Source organism: Saccopteryx leptura, chromosome 5, assembly GCF_036850995.1.
Source record: "Saccopteryx leptura isolate mSacLep1 chromosome 5, mSacLep1_pri_phased_curated, whole genome shotgun sequence".
NCBI classification, from domain to species: Eukaryota; Metazoa; Chordata; class Mammalia; order Chiroptera; family Emballonuridae; genus Saccopteryx; species Saccopteryx leptura.
Window position 1 is genome coordinate 4,042,866 of NC_089507.1, and position 20,367 is coordinate 4,063,232.

The 20,367-nt window shown below is 53.5% G+C and overlaps 1 protein-coding gene across 2 annotated transcripts in view; it reads left to right on the top strand.

The window, feature by feature from the left end:
- Positions 1-329: 329 nt before the first annotated feature.
- JAKMIP1 (janus kinase and microtubule interacting protein 1) overlaps positions 330-20,367 on the top strand; it is a 97,354-nt gene continuing 77,316 nt past the window's right edge. Inside the window, exon 1 of one of the 2 annotated variants that reach the window (XM_066387647.1) lies at positions 330-568. The gene's annotated coding sequence lies outside the window, so the exon portion shown is untranslated. Of the gene's footprint in view, positions 569-8,035; positions 8,274-20,367 lie in introns of those variants that run through there. The other variant, XM_066387648.1, reaches the window with a different exon arrangement.

The window sequence follows — 20,367 nt, forward strand, 5'->3', positions numbered from 1 at the left end:
CTCTCCCTACTTGTCTCAGCCTCGTGCTCCCCCCACCTTTGTCCTCCCAGTTCTGGAGTCACTTTCTAGAGAGAAGCTGGGACACATGAGCTCCGCGTCCCCCTGCCTCTAGGTTTATGCACACTGCCGGCACTCAGTACGTGTCTGTGGAGGAGCGCCCTGGGTTCATCATCGAGTAGCTGGTGGAGAAAGGATGTGGAAACCACAAAAGAAGTTGCTCTTTGCTTGAGAGTCACCAGTCACACTGCTTTTTCTCAGTGGTATCAGTGTGTGACACATCTCAGCAGAGGTGGGACAGAAATGATCTGACGGCTGGGGCCTTTTTGGGACTTCTTAAGGGATCCTTGAACATCAGTGAAGGACTGGCAAGTGGAAGATGCAAGAGCAAAGGCTTTGCATTCAGATGGGGACTTGAGCAAGTCCTTGACTTGCTGTCAGCTGAAATTTTGTCCCTATGAAATGAGGAACATAACATGTGTCTCTCCAGGACCTCGTGAGCACCGAGATTGTGTGTGTAAAGACCTGGTGTCTTCTGGCTGCTTGGAGAGTGGCAGTCCTCTATCCTCAGGTATGCAGACTGTCTGGGGCTCAGTTGACCAGTTAATACAGTTATTTGGCCTTTCTTTGGATGTGGCAGTACTTGGGTCACTTTTCTGGCTCTGTCCTCAGGTCCTCGTGTCATATCTGGCACCTGGAAGCCATGTAGCAGAGCAGATAAGAGCGTGGACACTGGAGCCAGACCGCCTGGGTACTACTTTGCTACCCCCTGCCTGCTAGCTGGGTCACCTTGGCCAGGGTACTTCACCCCTCCCGGCTGGGACACTAAAATGGGGCATTAATAATATATCAGAGGACTTGGGGATAATAATAGATGATTTGGAAAATTTGGAACAATTTTCTGGCACAGAGTGACAGCTGTATGATCAGGGACAGTTGCTATTACTGCTTGGCGCATGCTTGTTCAGTGCATTGCATTCTGTCCGACGGGGGAGTGGGTGCTGCCACGGAGCTTTAGTTTCCTTGCAGCACAGGTATTGGTTCCCATTGCTCACCCCCATCTCAACGCTTCTCTCCTGGTCAGCATCTGGTAAGATGTTGCAGTGAAATGCTAAATTAACAAGAAAGCTTCACGTGTACAGAATGTTCTAAAGGAAGTTTCATCATGTTCCTATGAAGGTCGATGAAAACTCTCCTTCCTCTCTATTTGGTGAGAATTTTAATATGTGGGTTTCTGAATATGAGTAGCAGTTTTATCAGAAATTGTGTTTGTGAGTGTGTTTGGTGGGAAATTGAGGTAAGTGGTTTCTGATGGTATTAGAAGCGTTTCATGAACTGGACTATTTTGAAACTGTTTTGTGGAAGTGTTAGGGCGGATTCAGTGGCATTTAATTTGTGGTCTATACGTTTTGTCCTTGGAGGGTGACGGTATGGTGTGCAGGAAGGAGCCTGGCTGTTCATTCCCTTAAAAATATCCTTGGGTGCCTTCTTAGAGCATGTCAGGCATGATGCTGGGCCCTAGGACAGATGACAAAATGGCCACAACTCTTTGGGCAGCTGGGATGTGGCCTTAGAGTCCAACAGACCTGCGTTTGAGTCCTGACTCTGCCACTTACAGACTGTGAAGGTTGGGAAGTGATTTCACCTCTTTGAGCCTCAGTTTCCTTATCTTTCAGATGGGATAGTACTGTTACCTGTTGTACAAGAAAGTTTTGAGGATGGATTGAGGTGCGTATGCCAAGCACATTGCCTGGCATGGAATAGGCTCTTATAAATGGCAGTTCCTGGTTTAGCTGCAGCTTTAGGGCCTCGGGGCAGGAGTGGTACCCTGAGAGACCCATGCAGCCTGACTCGGGGCCACCCCTGGGCCACTTCCTTCCCCTTGTTCTATGCTTGGCAGATTAGGGAACGGGCAGTCACTTTTAGCAGAGGCACCTATGTCTGAGAACAAGGGCCCTGGTTTCTTGTGGGTTTGTGGCTTTGCTGTGTTGTTTCATTGATGGTCCCCATGAGGATTTCTGGAAGGCCAGGGAGGAAGGCAGTGGTGGATGGGACAGGGTCTCGCAGGCAGCACAGCCAGCAACCCCCCCCCACCACCACCACCAAGCCCCACCAGGCTCAGCCTTTGGTCCCGTTCCACCCGGTCTCTCAGCTGTGGCGTTTACCGACTGCCCTCCCGGACAGGGGCTTCATCTTCCTCTCCAGGTGGCTCAACCATGGAGACGAAGCCCTGGGAGGTGGCAGAGTGGGGCCTCAGGGTGACAGCCTGGCCCTCTTTCCACTCACACCGAGGCTTTCCGGGCGGGCTCAGCGAAGACCGCATTAGGAAGTTGTTTTTTAAGGCATGTCCTTCATGTAGGCTGCCAAACAAGGCTTCATTTCATAAAAAAGCAAAAAGTGAAAAGCATCTAGTCTTTATTTTCCCCCTACCCCGACCATATATGCCAACTTGATATTTTATTGGGGTCCTACTGTTTCAACTTGGCAACTAGACGCACTTTTTAAGCACAGCCAACAACTCGTTCTGAAGGTTTCCCCACTGCCTGGTTCCTCTGCAGTAGTTTCTCCATCCCGGTGGGGGAGGGGCGGGACAGGAAGCAGGTGCTGGGCGTGGCCAAGGCGGCTGGGCGGTGGGTGGTGACCGGAAACGGAAGGGGGGGGTCACGCTGGGATTTAAATGTCTGTGGTGGGAACTGCCGAAGGGTGGTTAGCCTTACCTGTTTTCTTTTTCTTTTTTTGCACAAACTTGCCTTTGGAGGTGAGGAAACTTGACAGGGGAGGGAGAAGAGGAGTCGCCGGCAGAGGGATGGCTCTCAGGGTGTGAGAGGTGGAGGCCGGACAGAGCCAGGTGCTTCCCAGGCCGCTGAGATGATGGTGGCCTTGACGTGGGTGGTGGCATTGGGGGGGGAGTCGAGGGGGTTGTATTAATAATGTTCAGGGGGAACCCAGGCATGATGCTAGGGCTGTTCTTCGCAGTTCCCCCCTGGAAGGGGCTGCTTTGCATCAGACCCCGCTGTGGCCACCTTACTTAATCGGTGTAGGATTATGTCTGGCTCAGGCGACATGATGTGATGTCGGTCCCACAGCAGTAAGGGATGGAGCCAGGATGCCACTCTGGGTCTGCCTGACAGTGAAGTCCAGGCTTCTTGGGGAGTCCCGGGCCTTCAGGGGCGAGAGGCTTGGCGATCCTGGAGGGCTTCCTGCAGCAGGTGGTGAGGTGGCTTATAAACCTTTACTAGGCTAAGTAAGGAGCCAGGCTAGGAAGAGTACAGGATTGGGAGTGAAGAGCTGGGTCCACAGCCTGCCTCCCTGTGTACATTCGGGTTGGACAGCCACCCTCTCTCTGGGCTCCATGTCCCATCTGTACCGTGGGGAGGTGGGGCCAGATGGCCTTTCTTAATGTGTCTTCCAAGTCTGGAGCTTCTTTCTTCTCTACGGCAATGTTTGCTAAATATTTTTTTCTTTGGGAAGCCTGATGTCTGACTACCCACACACCCTCTCCCTCCCCAAGGTCCCTTTGTGGTTTCAGGATGTCAGCGGGTGTCCAGGCAAGGGTCACTGTTCCTGACAAGTGCTGTGCCCTGCCTGCCACTTTGAGAGAGTCCAGCTTGCTCTGTACACACAGGCTGTCAGTGCTGCTAGTATGTCCACTCACTGGGGGACGCCATGAAGCAAGCCCTGGGGCCTGAGAGATCCGTGTTCAAATCCCTGGTCTTCCTGCACGTTCAGTGGAATCTTGTGCCAGTCAGTTTGCCTCTGAGAGCCTCTGTTTCCCCACTTATAAACATGGAGGTATTACCTCCTTGTACTTAATGACCTCAGCCCTGTATCCCCTTCTGAGTGGGTCAGGGTGACATGACACAGGGCTGCTTCCCCTGGCTGCAGAAAAGCAGCCCTGTAGGTAGGAGTGATGAGCTCAGTAAGTGTCTGGAGAGGTTAAAAATGCATTAAAATGTACAGTATAGCTTAACTCGAACTTCAAGAATTCTTCCCTGTCCCCATTCTCTTGGGCTGTAAGTCCTGTTTTTGCTTCCTGAAATGTTCATCTCCATGGCTAACCTGAGGCCTCTTTATCCCCCACCAGATAAAGATACAACCTCAGCACTGTCTCTGCCTCCAGGGGGCCTCCTCCAGGTAGTCCTTAGTGTTGATCTTGAGCAACTGGTCTGCCATGCATAGGTGCCTGATCTTTTCCTCCCAGGCGCAAACCTCACCATGGCTCCCTGCTGTGCTCAGGGTCAAGTTCAAGTCCTTTGGGGATAGTCCTTCCTCCCTCTCACTAGACCACCGGTCTCCAGGGCAGCACTGTGGCTTGTTCCTCTCTGTCTCTTTAGTGCCTAGGAAAGTGGCCCTTTATTGGTCCTCAGTGCACGGAAATTCTACTTACCATCGTGTGTGTACTGCGCGGGGTACCTCATCCTCTGTTAGGAGTTCCAGTTACTGACGTGGATAATGCCAGTATTATTATCTCACATAGATGAGAAAACAGGTTCAGAGAGGGCAAGGGTCTTAATGGGATTTAACATGCTCATTGAGTAAATATATGGCTACTCTTGTAACCTCTTGAAATGGAGTCATGAGGCATCTATTACTTTTTTTTTTTTTTTTTAAGTGAGAGGAAGGGAGATAGAGAGACAGACTCCTGCATGTGCTCCAACCAGGATCCACCTGGCAAGCCCAGTCTGGGGCCGATGCTCAAATCAACCAAGCTATCCTCAGTGCCTGAGGCTGATTCTTGGACCAACCAAGCTTCAAGCCACTGGCTGTGAGAGGGGAAGAGAGAGAGAAGGGGAAGAGCAGATGGTCACTTCTCATGTGGTTCCATCTCCTGACTGGAGATCAAAGCCAGGATGTCCATACACTTAGGGTTGATGCTCTATCCTCTGAGCCAACTGGCCAGGACCTATGACCTTAATTGGAAACAGAAGTTTGAGCCTTGAATCCTAAGTCTTTTCCAGGTGCAGAGACAGCCAAGGATTGGCAGTCAGGCCGCAGGTGTGGGCAGGCAGTCAAGGGCAGCATCCATCTGCTTGGGCAGAGCCGGGTAGGAAATCCTGCCTGGTGCCAGCCACGCTGGGGTGAGCCGTCAGCTGGAGTCAGGCCACCAGTTTTATCACCTAGACGGCGTATCAGCGAGGAATGTCAGTGAAATGTTCTCGAGACTCTATCACTTAGTATATGTCTACTGATTTCTAGCCATTATTATTTTTCCACTGCGAACATAAAACTGGCCAAAACTAATGAAAGCATTGCAAAATGAAAAACAAAACAATATTCATTAATATTCCCACCACCATTGAAACTACTGTTCTAATGTTCCTTTTCTTTTTGTCCAGAGACAGAGCACGTAGAGAGGCGAGTGCCGATGAATCAGTTACTTTTTAGGTGGGATGAAGGGGACCTGTTTCAGAAGTCACTTATTTATTTGTGCCCTGGTTCTTATCCTTCCCAGGCTGTGTGACCTCGAGCCAATTCCTCAACCTCTCTGAGCATCCATGGCCTCAGCAGTCCCTTAGAGAATGCCACCCACCTGTCATGGTCGGTGTAGGGGGTGAGGGACCCGTGGTGAGGGGGGTGAGGAGGAGCAGATGAGGAAGGACCTTATCCAGGACAAGGGGTATGGTTTTCACCCCGAGGGCCCTGGGAGCCAAGGACAGTCTGCGAATATAGTTGACTGTTTTCCGATTCTCAGAAAAGTAGTAGTCTCCAGGATGAAGGGACCCTGGGTCAGGGTGGCCGTGGACAAGGGGGCAAATGAGACCGCATGGGGTAGGACAGTGGGGGAGGAAGTGGCCAGTGGGGGACAAATGGCAGGGGATGGCAGAAGAGACAGGTCCTCAGGAGCTAAGCAGAAGCTGGGTATTGTGGCGTAGATGGGGAGTGCGCAGGGACCAGACTGGGAGACAAGGGTGTGGGCCAGGGGTGGTGGGGCTTTCTGCTCCCAGGGACCCTTCCTGCAGAGCCTGCGGGGAGGCTGGAAGCCCCTTGTCACTGCTCCAAGGACCTCAGGGAAGGGCTGGGGCCCTGCAGGTGGGGAAGCAGAGGCCCACAGCGGCTGTGTGACTTCTCCAGAGTGATGAGGCTGGTGTAGGGAGGCGAGCCCAGGTCCCCTGCTTTTCTGCATCGTGGCCTATCTGGCCCGTGCTGCCAGCTCCCAAGGACAGGGGGACCCCACCATCAGGTGTGTGGCTCGCTCGTGATTCTTAGGTGGGGTTAGGCATCAGCTGGGGACTGGTAATCCTCATGGCTGCGCCCGGAATCCCTTCCATCTGGCCTGCCCTGTGACTGGTCAGAGGTCATTCATTATCTGATGATGCTTATTATTCTTTACTGTCGTCATGCCTTACTTCCCTACTTGATTATTTTGGGAAAGTGTGTCTGTGGTCCAGACTGCCTCCCAACAGAGATGTGGCTGCATCTTGTGTACAACTGCTCTTTAATCAGTGCTCTGAGGCCTGGGTTGAGAAAGATAATCATTTTGCTACCTAGGACATTATTGTGACAGTTGGTAATGGTTGAATGAAGTGTATCAGTGGCGAAATTTCCTGGCTTTGATCATTGTGATTTTTTTTTTCCATAATGCCCTTGGTCTTAAGAGATTAAAGTCACAGCCTTTAGGATGAGATGTGATGTTGTCTACAATTTACTTTAAAATGGTCCATAGAAATAGACAGACATTTATAGGAACCTATCTTTATAGATAGGGAAAGTGGAAAATGTGGATGATTGTGAGCCCAGATAACGGAATGAGGAGTTCATTGTACTAGTTCTAGAACTTTCTGGGGTTTTGAAACTGCACAATAAAAAGTTTGTAAAGAGTGCTATTAGGGGGAGAGGCGTCCTGAGGATGGGCAGGGGCCACCTGTCGGCCACGTGGTTCCGGCCCCTTCCAGGCCTCAGTCACCCTAAGGTAGAGAGAACTGCTTACCCAACAGGTCATTACTGCTTTGAAACAGAGCAGAGGCTTTCGACAATGTTCATTCCTCCCTCTGTAGAGAAATCATTACATTTTTAGATTCTTTGCTGTCGGACCAACTTTGCTTTAAATTTTTCGCTTCTCTCCTTCCCTAACATTTTTTTCTTGAAGCTTCTAAAACCGCTGAAGTAGTATTTGTTGTTGTAATTATTCAAACAAAGAACAGAGTAAAGAAAGTAATAGGCCCTCTATTTCTCCATCCCTGGGGGTGGGTACCCAGTGGTAGGTGATATCCCTTGAATTTTTCCCTGTGCTTGTGGACACAGGAAAGCATGCAGGTATCCACTAGGGCCTGGTGCTTAGCCTTTGTTAACCTCCTTAGCCTCTTACTTCTCCTGGCAGCCACACCTTGGGGGTTACCTCCTCCAGGAAGCCCCCCAGGCTCTGAACCCTGACCACACTCCACTGCAGTCATCTGATTACGAGCTGCCTCCCCTGCCAGATCTCGGGGAACACGAGGGCAGCCACTGTTTCCATTGTCACTCTCTGCGCTTGAGCTGGGAGCCCAGGAGATGCACAGTCAGTGTTTGTGGAGGAACGGGTGGACAGGGCAGGCATCCTGAGTGAGGACACCAGATGAGCAGAGCCTTGCAGGTAAGAGGAGCCTTCTTGTTCAAACATTCCTCCTGGCTCCTGGGAGGAGAGTCCTGGGTGTATCTGGGGACAGAGGGCACTTTGGGGAACATGGTCACTGTCACCCCAGGGTCCCCATGCCCAGGCTGGCTCTATCCTGGCACTAATGCCCCATGTGGGCTGGGCTGATGGGGTGGCCACGAGCTCCCCGAGGGTGGTTCAGCGCTTGTCCTTCTGTCTCCCCAGGGCCCAGTCAGGCCCCTCTGTAGGGTGTCATGGGGGTCGGAAGAGGAGGAACAGGCCAGGGCTGGAGCAGCACGGGGTTTAGAAGTGGGCGTGGCCTGGGCTTTATCATTTATGATCCCAACTGCCTCGTAGAGGCACTGTTCTCTGCAGCTGGGACTTATTAATGTTACGTGCAGATCCTGTGATTAGTGCCAGGGGACTGGGTCGCTGCCAGCCCCAGGAAGTTGAAAGTTCAGCAGGATGTGAAGCGGAGGGCTGGCTTCCCAGGCAGCGCGCTCGGCGGTGAGGAGAAGGCGTCCCTCGCGCGGGCAGCTTTCCGAGCTTGCCCGGCGGTTCAGGCTAGAGGGGTCCCGGCGGGTCTGGGGGCGGCGCTGTGGACAGTACAGCATCGGACTAACGTTTCAGAAGGATTGACGCTACCAGAAGAGACCGGGGCTGGGAATTCCCGCATGGCTTGGTGTGGCATGGCTCTGGGAGACTGGTCAGTGTCATTGGGGGAACTTGTGGGGAAGCGAGAAATTCTACTTTTCTGTTATTGATTTTTAATGTTACATATCAATAATGCTTAGCTATTAAATGTCGACATGGGTTTGCAAGACTGCACATTCCATCAGCTGCAGAACAGGCATTTTTTTCCGCTTACTGATGGTTTAAACTGAGAAAGCCACGTTGGAGCATCAGGGCTGGTTGCCTCATTCCTGATTCTGTGGCAGGTCCTGTGCAGGGACTTGGAGTTTGTGAGGAGAGAAGCACAGTCCCGTCCTCAGGGCACCCCTGGTCTGGGGGGTTTAAACATTCCTTTTTAATTGAATTCATTGGGGTGACACTGGTTAACAAAAGTCTACAGGTTTCAGGCATGCGGTTCTACAACTCACCTGTATGCCGTAATGTCTGCTGCTCCCCCACCACGTCAGGTCTTCGTCCGTCATTGTAGACCCCTGGAGCCTCGTCCACCCCCCCTCCCGCCTCAGGCACCACACTGTTGTCTGTGTCCTTGAGCCATGAGTTTCTCTTTTTTCCCTGTTTTGTTCAGCCCCCCCCACGCCCCTCCTCCCGCCTCCCCTCCCCCGACAGCTGTCAGTCTTCCCCCTGTTCATGTTTGTCGTTATTGTGTTTGTTAGTTCATGTTCATCAGGCTCCACATATGAGTGGGTCGTGTGGTCCTTGTCTCTCTCTGCCTGGCTTACTTCACTCAGCCCACTGCTCTCAGGTCCGTCCACGCTCTCACAAAGGGTAGATTTCCTTCTTTTCTCTTTTATGGCTGAGTAGTATTCCATTGTGTAAACATACCACGGCTTTTCATCCACTCGTGTACCGATGGGCACTTGGGCTGCTTCCGGATCTTGGTTATTGTAAATAACGCTGCAGTGACCAGAGGGGGGCATGTATTCTTTTGAATTCCTGTTTTGGGTTTCTTTGGGTAAATTCCCAGAAGTGGACTTGCTGGGCCATAAGGCAGTTAGTTCCGTTTTTAATTTTGTTAGATAACTCCATACTGCTTTCACAAAGGCTGGGCTCTACCCATCTGCAGTCCCACCGACAGGGCACGAGGGGCCCCTTTTCCCCGTATCTTGGCCCACACTTGTTTGTTGATTTATCGATGGTAGCCGCTCTGACAGGTGAGGTGAGAACCCGCAGTTCTCTTGCTGGTGACGTTGAGCATCTCTCATGTCTAGCGGCTCTCTGTATGTCGTCTTTGGAGAAGTGTCTACTCAGGTCCTTTGCCCATTTTTTAATTTCTTTTTTTAATTTTTTTTTTTTGGTGTTGAGTTGTGTAAGTTCTTTATAAATTGTGGATATTAACCCCTTATCAGATGTGTCATTGGCAAATATGCTCTCCCATTCAGTGGGCCGTCTTTTCACTTTGTTGGTGGTTTCCTTTGCTGAGCACAAGCTTTTTAGTTTCATGTGGTCCCGTTTGTTTATATTTTCTTTCATTTCCGTTGCCTGAGGAGATACAGGTCTAAGTGGTTGATGTTGACTCAAGAGCACTAGGACCTGTAAAGATTCCCCTCCCGTCTTATCCACACCAGTCACTGTTTTGTACTCATGCCCCTGGCGTTTGGTTCTGAACAAATGCTGAAGTGACTTCAGTGATTTACATTACAGCTGGCTCTGTATCCTCCTCTCTCTCAGTAGCTTCTCTGCTTGTCCACTTCAGCTGACTTTTTTTTTTTTTTTTTTTTTTTCTGAAGCTGGAAACGGGGAGAGACAGTCAGACAGACTCCCGCATGCGCCCGACTGGGATCCACCCGGCACGCCCACCAGGGGGCCATGCTCTGCCCCTCCGGGCATCGCTCTGTTGCGACCAGAGCCACTCTAGTGCCTGGGGCAGAAGCCAAGGAGCCATCCCCAGCACCCGGGCCATCTTTGCTCCAATGGAGCCTCGCTGTGGAAGGGGAAGAGAGAGACAGAGAGGAAGGAGAGGGGGAGGGGTGGAGAAGCAGATGGGCACCTCTCCTGTGTGCCCTGGCCGGGGATCGAACCCGGGACCTCTGCACGCCAGGCCGACGCTCTACCACTGAGCCAACCGGCCAGGGCCAGCTGACATTCTTTGATGGCTGAGACTGTATTGTGAATATCCGGTGCTGGTGCTGGTGTGACAGAGATGACGATGGTGGTGGTAGTGCTGGTCGTGGTAGTGCTGGTGGTAGTGATCACGGTGGTGATGGTATTGGTGGTCACGTTAGTGATGTTGAAGGTAATGATGGTGGTGGTGGTCACATTAGTGATGAGGGTGGTGGGCACATTAGCGATGTTGAGGGTGGGGCTGGTGGTGGTGGTCACAGTAGTGATGGTGGTGGTGGTCACATTAGTGATGTTGAGGGTGGTGGTGGTGAAGGTAATGAGGTAGTGGTTATGTGGGGGAGTGACAATGGCAGGAAGGTGGTGGTAGTAAAATTTAATAACAGGTGCATGGTAGGTACTCTTGTAAGTGCTTTAACCGTGTGAATCTGTTGCCTCTGATATTGTAACCACCACTGTGCCCTTTTCCAGGTGAGACATCTGAGGCACAGGACCACGCAGTTAGTTCATGCGAGAGCTGTTTTCAAACTCTGGCAGACCGGCTTCAGTGCCCAGACAAGCCCGGGCAGCGGGGGACTTTTCCATAACGTCCTAGAGGCTGAGGTGGAAGGGCTCTTAGGGACCTCTGGGAATAAACCCTGCCTGGGATCTGCATCTCCTCCTGAGGCCCTTCTCCTTCCGAGCTTTCCCTTATTCTTCTACTCCCCCCCCGTACCCCACATGATGCCCTGTGCTCATCCCCCCCCGTACCCCACATGATGCCCTGTACTCACCCCCCCGTACCCCACATGATGCCCTGTGCTCATCCCCCCCGTACCCCACATGATGCCCTATGCTCATCCCCCCCGTACCCCACATGATGCCCTGTACTCACCCCCCCGTACCCCACATGATGCCCTGTACTCATCCCCCCCGTACCCCACATGATGCCCTGTACTCACCCCCCCATACCCCACATGATGCCCTGTGCTCATCCCCCCCGTACCCCACATGATGCCCTGTGCTCATCCCCCCCGTACCCCACATGATGCCCTGTACTCATCCCTCCCGTACCCCACACGATGCCCTGTACTCATCCCCCCCGTACCCCACACGATGCCCTGTACTCATCCCCCCCGTACCCCACATGATGCCCTGTACTCATCCCCCCCCTGTACCCCACATGATGCCCTGTACTCACCCCCCCCCTGTACCCCACATGATGCCCTGTACTCATCCCCCCGTACCCCACACGATGCCCTGTGCTCATCCCCCCCCGTACCCCACATGATGCCCTGTACTCATCCCCCCCCGTACCCCACATGATGCCCTGTACTCATCCCCCCCCCGTACCCCACATGATGCCCTGTGCTCATCCCCCCGTACCCCACATGATGTCCTGTACTCAGCCGCCCCATACCCCACATGATGCCCTGTACTCACCCCCCCGTACCCCACACGATGCCCTGTGCTCATTCCCCCCGTACCCCACACGATGCCCTGTACTCATCCCCCCCGTACCCCACATGATGCCCTGTACTCATCCCCCCCATACCCCACATGATGCCCTGTACTCATCCCCCCCCCGTACCCCACATGATGCCCTGTACTCAGCCGCCCCATACCCCACATGATGCCCTGTACTCACCCCCCCGTACCCCACACGATGCCCTGTGCTCATTCCCCCCGTACCCCACACGATGCCCTGTACTCATCCCCCCCGTACCCCACATGATGCCCTGTACTCATCCCCCCCATACCCCACATGATGCCCTGTACTCATCCCCCCCGTACCCCACATGATGCCCTGTACTCATCCCCCCCCGTACCCCACACGATGCCCTGTGCTCATTCCCCCCGTACCCCACACGATGCCCTGTACTCATCCCCCCCGTACCCCACATGATGCCCTGTACTCATCCCCCCTGTACCCTACACAATGCCCTGTACTCATCCTCCCCCCCCCGTACCCCACATGATGCCCTGTGCGAGGGCGAGGAGACTGAGGTGACGGGGACCCAGCCCCTGCCCTCCGGCAGCTCACAGTCTGACGGGCAGCACTTAGAGTTCCCCACGCCAGCGCCGTGCTGGGATGGAAGCAAGCCCGGGGTGTGGGAACCCTGAGGGGTGCCTGACTGGGCCTGGAAGTCAGGGAGGTCACCCATCTGAGGTCTTATTTTGCCTGGATTTTTGAAGGACAAGCATGAGCTGAACGAGTTTGGTGGCGTGTTGCAGACAGGCAGAGCTGGGCGAAGGGTGTAGGCGGGGTGGGGGGGAAGGGAGCCCCGCTCCCCCCGCAGGTGGCAGAGGTGGCGGGACCTTTGCCGTGGGTGAGGCAGTGCAGAGTCACGGAGGCCTGTTGGGAACTCCCTCCCCCAGCTTCCTGTCTGCAGGGCCCAGGGCTGGCAGGCCCAGGGGCACCTGTAGCAGCTTGGGGTGGGGGTGGGGGGAGCCATGACGGCAGGGGGGGCCCAGCCTTCCTCCAGCGCCTTCCATGCCAGCCCCTCTGTGCCCCGGTGAGCTCCCTGGGCTGGCAGCGACTCACGGAGGACCCAACAGGTGTCTGACGGCTGCGAGGCTGGCTCACTGGACCCTGCACCTGCTCGTTCCCAGGACTGAGCCCGGGCAGCAGACGGCAGCCGGCCCGTCTGGGGGTGTGTCCTCTCATCTGGACAACGCGACAGCCCCTCACCAGCCCCCCTGCTTCCCCCTTCCCTAGATCTGGTCTAGCTGGTGCCGGAGGGAGCCAGTTTGTGCATTGAGTCATAGTGGAGCTGTGTGCGGTCTCTGTACCAGGCACTAAGCACCCCCCAGATGACCCCCACGCTCGGGGAGGCTGTATCTGCCTCCAGTGGGGATTTAGCTCGTCTGCGATGACTTCTGTCTCCTTAGAGCCCCCCCCCCCATATTGTGGCATCATGTTGTGGGGACAGCGTGGGCTGGGTCTGACCACCCTGGGTGATTTACACTCCTGGGCCCCTTAGTACCGTGGCCTCCTGTGTGTAAAGTGAGGGTGGTGTCGGTGTCCCCGTGGGGGTGGACTGACAAGGATGGTCCTGTCGTGGACCATGGCAGCAGTCAGCAGGGAAGAGAGAGTCTGAGCAGCAGGGCGATGGTCAGTGGTGCCAGTGTCTGCTTAGTGCTCAAATAGGGCTGCAGCATGCAGGCTCGGTCCAGCAACGTGGAGGCGGGGGTCGGCCTGAGTGGAGGTCAGGGGAGGTCAGGAAAGAGGAGTCGAAGGCTGGAGAGGTGCGTAGGGGCTGGTCTCAGCTGAGTGGAGGCCAGGGGCAGCCAGGAGAGGTGAGCAGGGGGCCAGTCTCAGCTGAGTGGAGGCCAGGGGCAGCCAGGAGAGGTGCGCAGGGGCCGGTCTCAGCTGAGTGGAGGCCAGGGGCAGCCAGGAGAGGTGAGCAGGGGCCGGTCTCAGCTGAGTGGAGGCCAGGGGCAGCCAGGAGAGGTGCGTAGGGGCCGGTCTCAGCTGAGTGGAGGCCAGGGGCAGCCAGGAGAGGTGCGTAGGGGCCGGTCTCAGCTGAGTGGAGGCCAGGGGCAGCCAGGAGAGGTGAGCAGGGGCCGGTCTCAGCTGAGTGGAGGCCAGGGGCAGCCAGGAGAGGTGAGCACGGGCCGGTCTCAGCTGAGTGGAGGCCAGGGGCAGCCAGGAGAGGTGAGCAGGGGCCGGTCTCAGCTGAGTGGAGGCCAGGGGCAGCCAGGAGAGGTGAGCACGGGCCGGTCTCAGCTGAGTGGAGGCCAGGGGCAGCCAGGAGAGGTGAGCACGGGCCGGTCTCAGCTGAGTGGAGGCCAGGGGCAGCCAGGAGAGGTGCGTAGGGGCCGGTCTCAGCTGAGTGGAGGCCAGGGGCAGCCAGGAGAGGTGCGTAGGGGCCGGTCTCAGCTGAGTGGAGGCCAGGGGCAGCCAGGAGAGGTGAGCAGGGCCCAGGACGGGCCAGGAGAGGTAGGTAGAGGCCATCCGAGGTGAGTGGGGACCAGGGGAAGTGAAGGAAGGCCAGGAGAGGTGAGCAGGGCCCAGGACGGGTCAGGAGAGGTAGGTAGAGGCCATCCGAGGTGAGTGGGGACCAGGGGAAGTGAAGGAAGGCCAGGAGAGGTGAGCAGGGCCCAGGACGGGCCAGGAGAGGTAGGTAGAGGCCATCCGAGGTGAGTGGGGACCAGGGGAAGTGAAGGAAGGCCAGGAGAGGTGAGCAGGGCCCAGGACGGGCCAGGAGAGGTAGGTAGAGGCCATCCGAGGTGAGTGGGGACCAGGGGAAGTGAAGGAAGGCCAGGAGAGGGGGCAGGGGAGGCTTGGGGAGCACAGTGCAGATGACAGGTGGAGACAGCCCCCGTGGGGAGCAGCAGCGAGAGAGACAGAGGCTGGGGGGTGCGTGGGGCACAGGGAGGTCTGCTTCGCTTTACTGGGAGTGACCAGGGCCTGAAGCACTGATGGTGAGCGGCCCTTGCAGGGAGGTGACAGCCAGAAGCCAGGACAAAGCAGGGAGGTTTGGGGCAAGGTGGGAATGAGAGGGGGCTGTTGATTTGGGGGTGTGGGCTTGAGGGCCATCCTGTCTGGTTCCCAGTTCAGTGTTCTCGTCCTCACTGAAGAAATCTGTTCGGCCCCCTGAGCGGTCTGTGCGGGGCATCCCTAGCTCCTTTTGATTCGGCTATCCTCCAGTTGGGTCCGTGAGACGGTTCTTGCTGGTATACAGGGCATAGAGCGACTGTTTTTTGGCGCTTAGTCCTGTCCACCAGCTTCGGGGGCCGAACAGTCCCGTCAGTGTGTTTCAGACGGGCGTCTGGACCCCGCCTTCTCGGTCGGCACTGCTGATGCTTCTCCCCATCCTCACCCCTTCTCCCTGTTTTTCCCGCCACAACCTGTCCTCCCTTGTCCCCTCCGATCTTTCCTCCGTCCCCTGCCTTGGTAGGACCGGGCCATTTTCTCTTTCTAAGAATTCTTTTTGTTCACCAAGCCTCCTTCATCAGCCCGAAAATGGAAATAGCTTCTGTCAGGGCTGTGATGCCCGCGAGCGTCTTGATGGGGGGTTTTTCCCTCGGAGACACGGGATCACGCTGTGACCCGCTTCTCACACACCGCAGCTGGGACAGAGCTTCCCAGGGCCTCCGTGGCCTGGCTGTACCATGATATACTTCATCAGCCCCTTTGCCCTTCCATCCTTACTGGTGATCCCCTTGTCTGATGACTCCCGTGGGGTCGTTCTAGGAATCAAGCTATTGAACAAAAAGTGATCCTTACTTAAAAACTTCACAGAACTCGCCAAATGGCATTCTGGAAAGGTTGTGCCAATCTGTCCCTACCAAGAGCGAATGAGAATAGCAATTTCCCAGAGCCTGCCAGCAGTGAATATTGAAAATCTTTGCCAGTAGGATAAGTGAGAATTCCCTTTCCGGCTCGTGTTCCCTTGGTTACCAGTGAGGCGGAGCATCTTGTCTGTGTCCTGGCTGGGAGTTTTTTCTTCTTTTGGGGGGTGGGGACCTCTTCTTCATTATTTATACTAATCTTCCTAGTGGTGTGTTGCCTAAAGCACTTTTGATCTGTGATAGGTTACAAATAACTTTTCTCCCACCGTGTGGTTGGAGATTTCTGGCTCTGTGATGATGCTTTTCCTCTACGGGGGGTTTGCCTTCTGTGGATGCTTAGACTTTTTGGACATTTCCTTGTTTTTCCTTTGTTTATTTCAATTTGTTACCTACCTGAGAGTTGTTGTGCCCTGGGATCTGGGTGGGTATCCAGTTTCATGGGGTTTCAAGTAGCTAGTCCTTTTATTGGTCCCCCATAGCTGATCACACATGGCGCGCGCCAGCTGTCGCCTCTCCCTGCTGCAGTGTGGGTCCTGTTTTGGGGCTTTCTCTTCCGTCTGATTCATCAGTTGAGCAGCCCAGTTTTTATCCCTAAGGAGAGGGACACAGACTTCCAGCTTGAAGTGTTCAAACCAGATTTTCTCCTCTGAACTCAATGATGGATTTCCTGTCTGAGGATGACAACTGCTGTGCGGAGGAGCCCAAAAGACCCCGTGGGGTGGTCGCCCCTCCGGCCCGGCCCCTCTGGCACGTCCTCATCCCGTCTTTCTGCCTCATCACATCCCACCCGTGGCTCCAAACCCAGACCTTTGTGTAACCTACAGACAGTCCCGTGCCACCCCTCCAGCCAGGCCCTGCGCCGGGGCAGCCAGAGGAGTTCAGCAGAGGCTTTGGAACCACAGCCCCGGGGCCCGTCCTCATCATCGGGAAGCCTTCGTGGACCTGTGTTCATCCGTGGCATCTAGATTCCTACCTGGAGGCAGGTAGGCAGGCAGACAGCACCGCCCCGCTGCCGTCCCTGTGTTGGGGGGCTCCGGGCCTTCAGTGCTTTGGGTCTGAGGCTGTGGTTACTGGCGGGAAGCAGGATCGTGCCTGGGAAAAGTGGGGACTTCTAGAGGGTACACTGTGTGCTGGGTGTCACCTGTCCGCCATCCTGCCGGCAGCCCGGTGAGGTGGCCCGTTCTTACTGTCCTCACTTTCCAGCTCAGGAGATGGAGACGGAGCGACCCACCCCCATGTGGGGAAGGAGCAGAGTGAGTCAGCCAGCAATGGTCATGGACAGACCACGTGTCATGGACAGGGGCCGCGGAGCTGGGATGTAACCAGGCCTGGTCCAGAACCGGCCTCCAGCTCACCTCGTGGCCTCCACGGAAGACGCGGTGGAGACCCGTCCAGCGGACGCGGCCAGGAGCCTCCCGGGTGCAGACCGGGAACGCCTGTCCTTTGCGTCAGACCTCAGGGCTGCGTCTCCGCAGAACAGTGGGTGACCAGGCCTCCTGGGGCTGCAGCCAGAGCTGGCAGCAGATGGCACTGGATTCATTTTTGCAAGTCGCAAGAACGGGAACGTACAACCATCTGTTTGCTGTGTTGGCATCTGACTCGAACTTTCTTATCAGAAGTATGGACTCTGTGAGTTATCATATTTTATTACATCTGAGTAAAATGCCATCAATTGAGAGACATGTCATTAGTTTTGTACCACTAAAGGAAGGGAAAAAATAACACTGCCCGTTAGAGGACAACAGGGTTAGGCTGTAACAACGCATTGTGATTTCAGCAACATTGACAAGTGAAAAGATGTGGACCTGAGAATCAGTATGGCAGCAAGGCGATGTCCGCTTGTCCATCTGTTGGCGGACCACGTTGAAGGCTGGCTTTGTGTTGAGCACAGAGAGGGGAAAAGACGCTCAGAGTTCCCGCTCCCTAGAGCACGCAGACTGGCTAGGTACGACATGCTAATGGAGTAGTTTGTCGACTGATGGGTTCATTTGGTCACCAAACACTCCTGAGCACCTACCGTGTGCCAGGCACCGTTCTAGGCACCGGCGTCCCCGCAGTGATCGAAACGACTCTCGGAGCTGACCCCTGGTCAGAAGTGTCCTCCCGGATGCAGGTCTTACACTGCTATGCGGAAACACTTACGTGTGGACATCCTCATTGCCCCGCCCCCCTTCCAGGCACTGCCTTTCATCCAGTGCGGGTGGGACTCAGGAATCTGCATTTTCACTGGCACCTGGGAGATCTCAGGGCAGGAGGGCTTCCAACCAAAGTATGAGAAATAGCGCTTCAGGGTTCATGATGTTCCAGCACCCCATTGTGTAAATCAGGGGTCGGGAACCTTTTTGGCTGAGAGAGCCATGAAAGCCACATATTTTAAAATGTAATTCCGTGAGAGCCATACAATATGTTTAACACTAAATACAAGTAAATGTGTGCATTTTATGTTAAGACTAACACTTCTAAAGTACAATAAGTCTCTGAATTCTTTTTAATAACGTTGTTATGCTGTTGCTAACCAATGATGAATAAAGTACTTCTTACCATTAATGCGACTTCTGGTGCTGCATGGTTTTGCTGAAGGCTTTGTAGTCTGGTTGATACATGGTGAGGTTAAGTTTCATGCAGGCGTTGAGACTTCCATCTGTTAAACATGATCATAGGTTGGTCTTAATGTTCTTTAGATGTGAGAAAGACTGCTCCCATGCATATGTAGAGCCAAACATTGTCAGTACAGCAATACTCACATGTTGCAGTGTGTGATATGTGACGGGAAGCGTATTCCAAGTTTTGACAAGCAGCTGGTCGCGGGTTGAAGTTTTTCATTTCTCCCCTCTTGTGTTTGCTCGCCAACTCTGCTTGCTGTCGTGCAAGTCTTTCCAAATCTTCATTCAGTGACTTGAACTTATTCACCCACATGTTGGAGGCTTCAGGTAAGCAGCTTGTAGCTCAAAATCTCTGACGGAGACACTGGGGATGTAACTCAGGTCGGTGCTGTCCACTGCACACTCGTGTGGATGGGTGATGAACTTAAAAAGACAAGTGCGCTCACAAAATTCTCCAAAGTGCGCTTTGAATGACAGCAGGAGATTAGATGTGAAGCCCGCTAGCTGCTGGAGATCAAGATGTTGAGCAGGGTCACTTGCTGTGCATACATCTTTAAACTCTCCCAGTTTTTCAAAGTGTAGTAAACGGCCTGTTTCAATGTCAGCCATGAAGAGTTCCAGCTTGTTTTCAAATGCAAACACTGCTTGTTGAAGGGATAAGACTGTATTTCCAACGCCTTGCATTTTCACATTGAGTTGGTTCAGATGTTCAGTCATGGCCATGAGATAGTAGAACTTCAGGAGCCACTCAGTATTAGCTAACTCAGGATGTTTGACATTTTTCATTTCAAGAAAAGTCCGGATTCGCTCAGACAAGCCGCAAAATGGCTGAGCACCTTCCCTCTTGACAACCAATGCACATTGCTGTGCAGAAGCAGACCAGGATAATTATTCCCAACTTCATCCAGCAGTGTTTTAAATTGGTGATCATTTAAAGCTCAGGCAACAATAAAGTTGACCACCCGAATGACCAGTGACATCACCTCACCAAGCTGCTCACCACACATCTGAGCACAAAGTGTCTCCTGATGTAGGATGCAGTGAAAACTTAGGATGGGTCTCTTTTCATGTTCACGAAGAAGCGCTACGAATCCTGTTTTTCCCCACCATGCACGGAACACCATCAGTACACACCAAAATAAGTTTATTCATCAGTAGATTTTTTTCTTTAGCGAACTCAGTGGAAGACTTGAATAAATCCTCCCCTCTTGTTGTCTCTTTTATAGGCAAAACAGCAAGACTTTCCTCATGTAGTGTGTCACCGACAGCATACTTTGCAATCACGCTGAACTGGGATAAATGGCTTAGGTCTGTTGACTCATCCAAAGCGAGAGAAAAGAATGGTGCTGCATTTATGTCCTTCACTTGTGTTGCCTCAGTTTGATTTGCCATCATGATGGTATGATCGTGAACAGTTCTTGCCGACAGAGGCATGTCTTTTATTCGTTTGATTATCTTGTCTTTATCTGAAAAGTCGTCAAAAAGTTCATTGGCAACATCAAGCATGAATGTTTTGGCATACTCCCCATCTGTGAATGGCTTTCCGTTTCTCACAATTGCTAAAGCACCAGCAAAGCTAGCCGAATCCCAGTCACCTTGTTGGGTCCAAACATGGAGTTGCTGCTGACTAGCTTGCACTCTGCACAGTAGCTCTTGACATGCTTTCTTCCTGCTGTCCCCCGCTGGATATTTCGATGCAAATGTAGTATGGCATGTGTGGAAGTGCTGCTTTATATTTGACTGTTTCATTGATGCAATTTTATCATTGCATATTAGACACACTGAAGAACCTGTTCTCTCCACAAAGGCGAATTCCTCTGTCCATTCCTGCTGAAAAGTACGATACTCCTCATCTTTTTACTTTAGCCATCTTCTTCGTCAAAAGGGTTTCTGCAGTTAGCTGGCTGACTCGTTGATTAAAAGGAGGGAAGTTTACTTCCTGACCTCACAACGACCCGTGTACTTTATGCATTATCCAATAAAAATTTGGTGTTGTCCCGGAGGGCAGCTGTGATTGGCTCTAGCCACGCACAATCATGAACATGAGTGGTAGGAAATGACTGGATTGTAATACATGAGAATGTTTTATATTTTTAACATTATTATTTTTATTAAAGATTTGTCTGCGAGCCAGATGCAGCCATCAAAAGAGCCACATCTGGCTTGTGA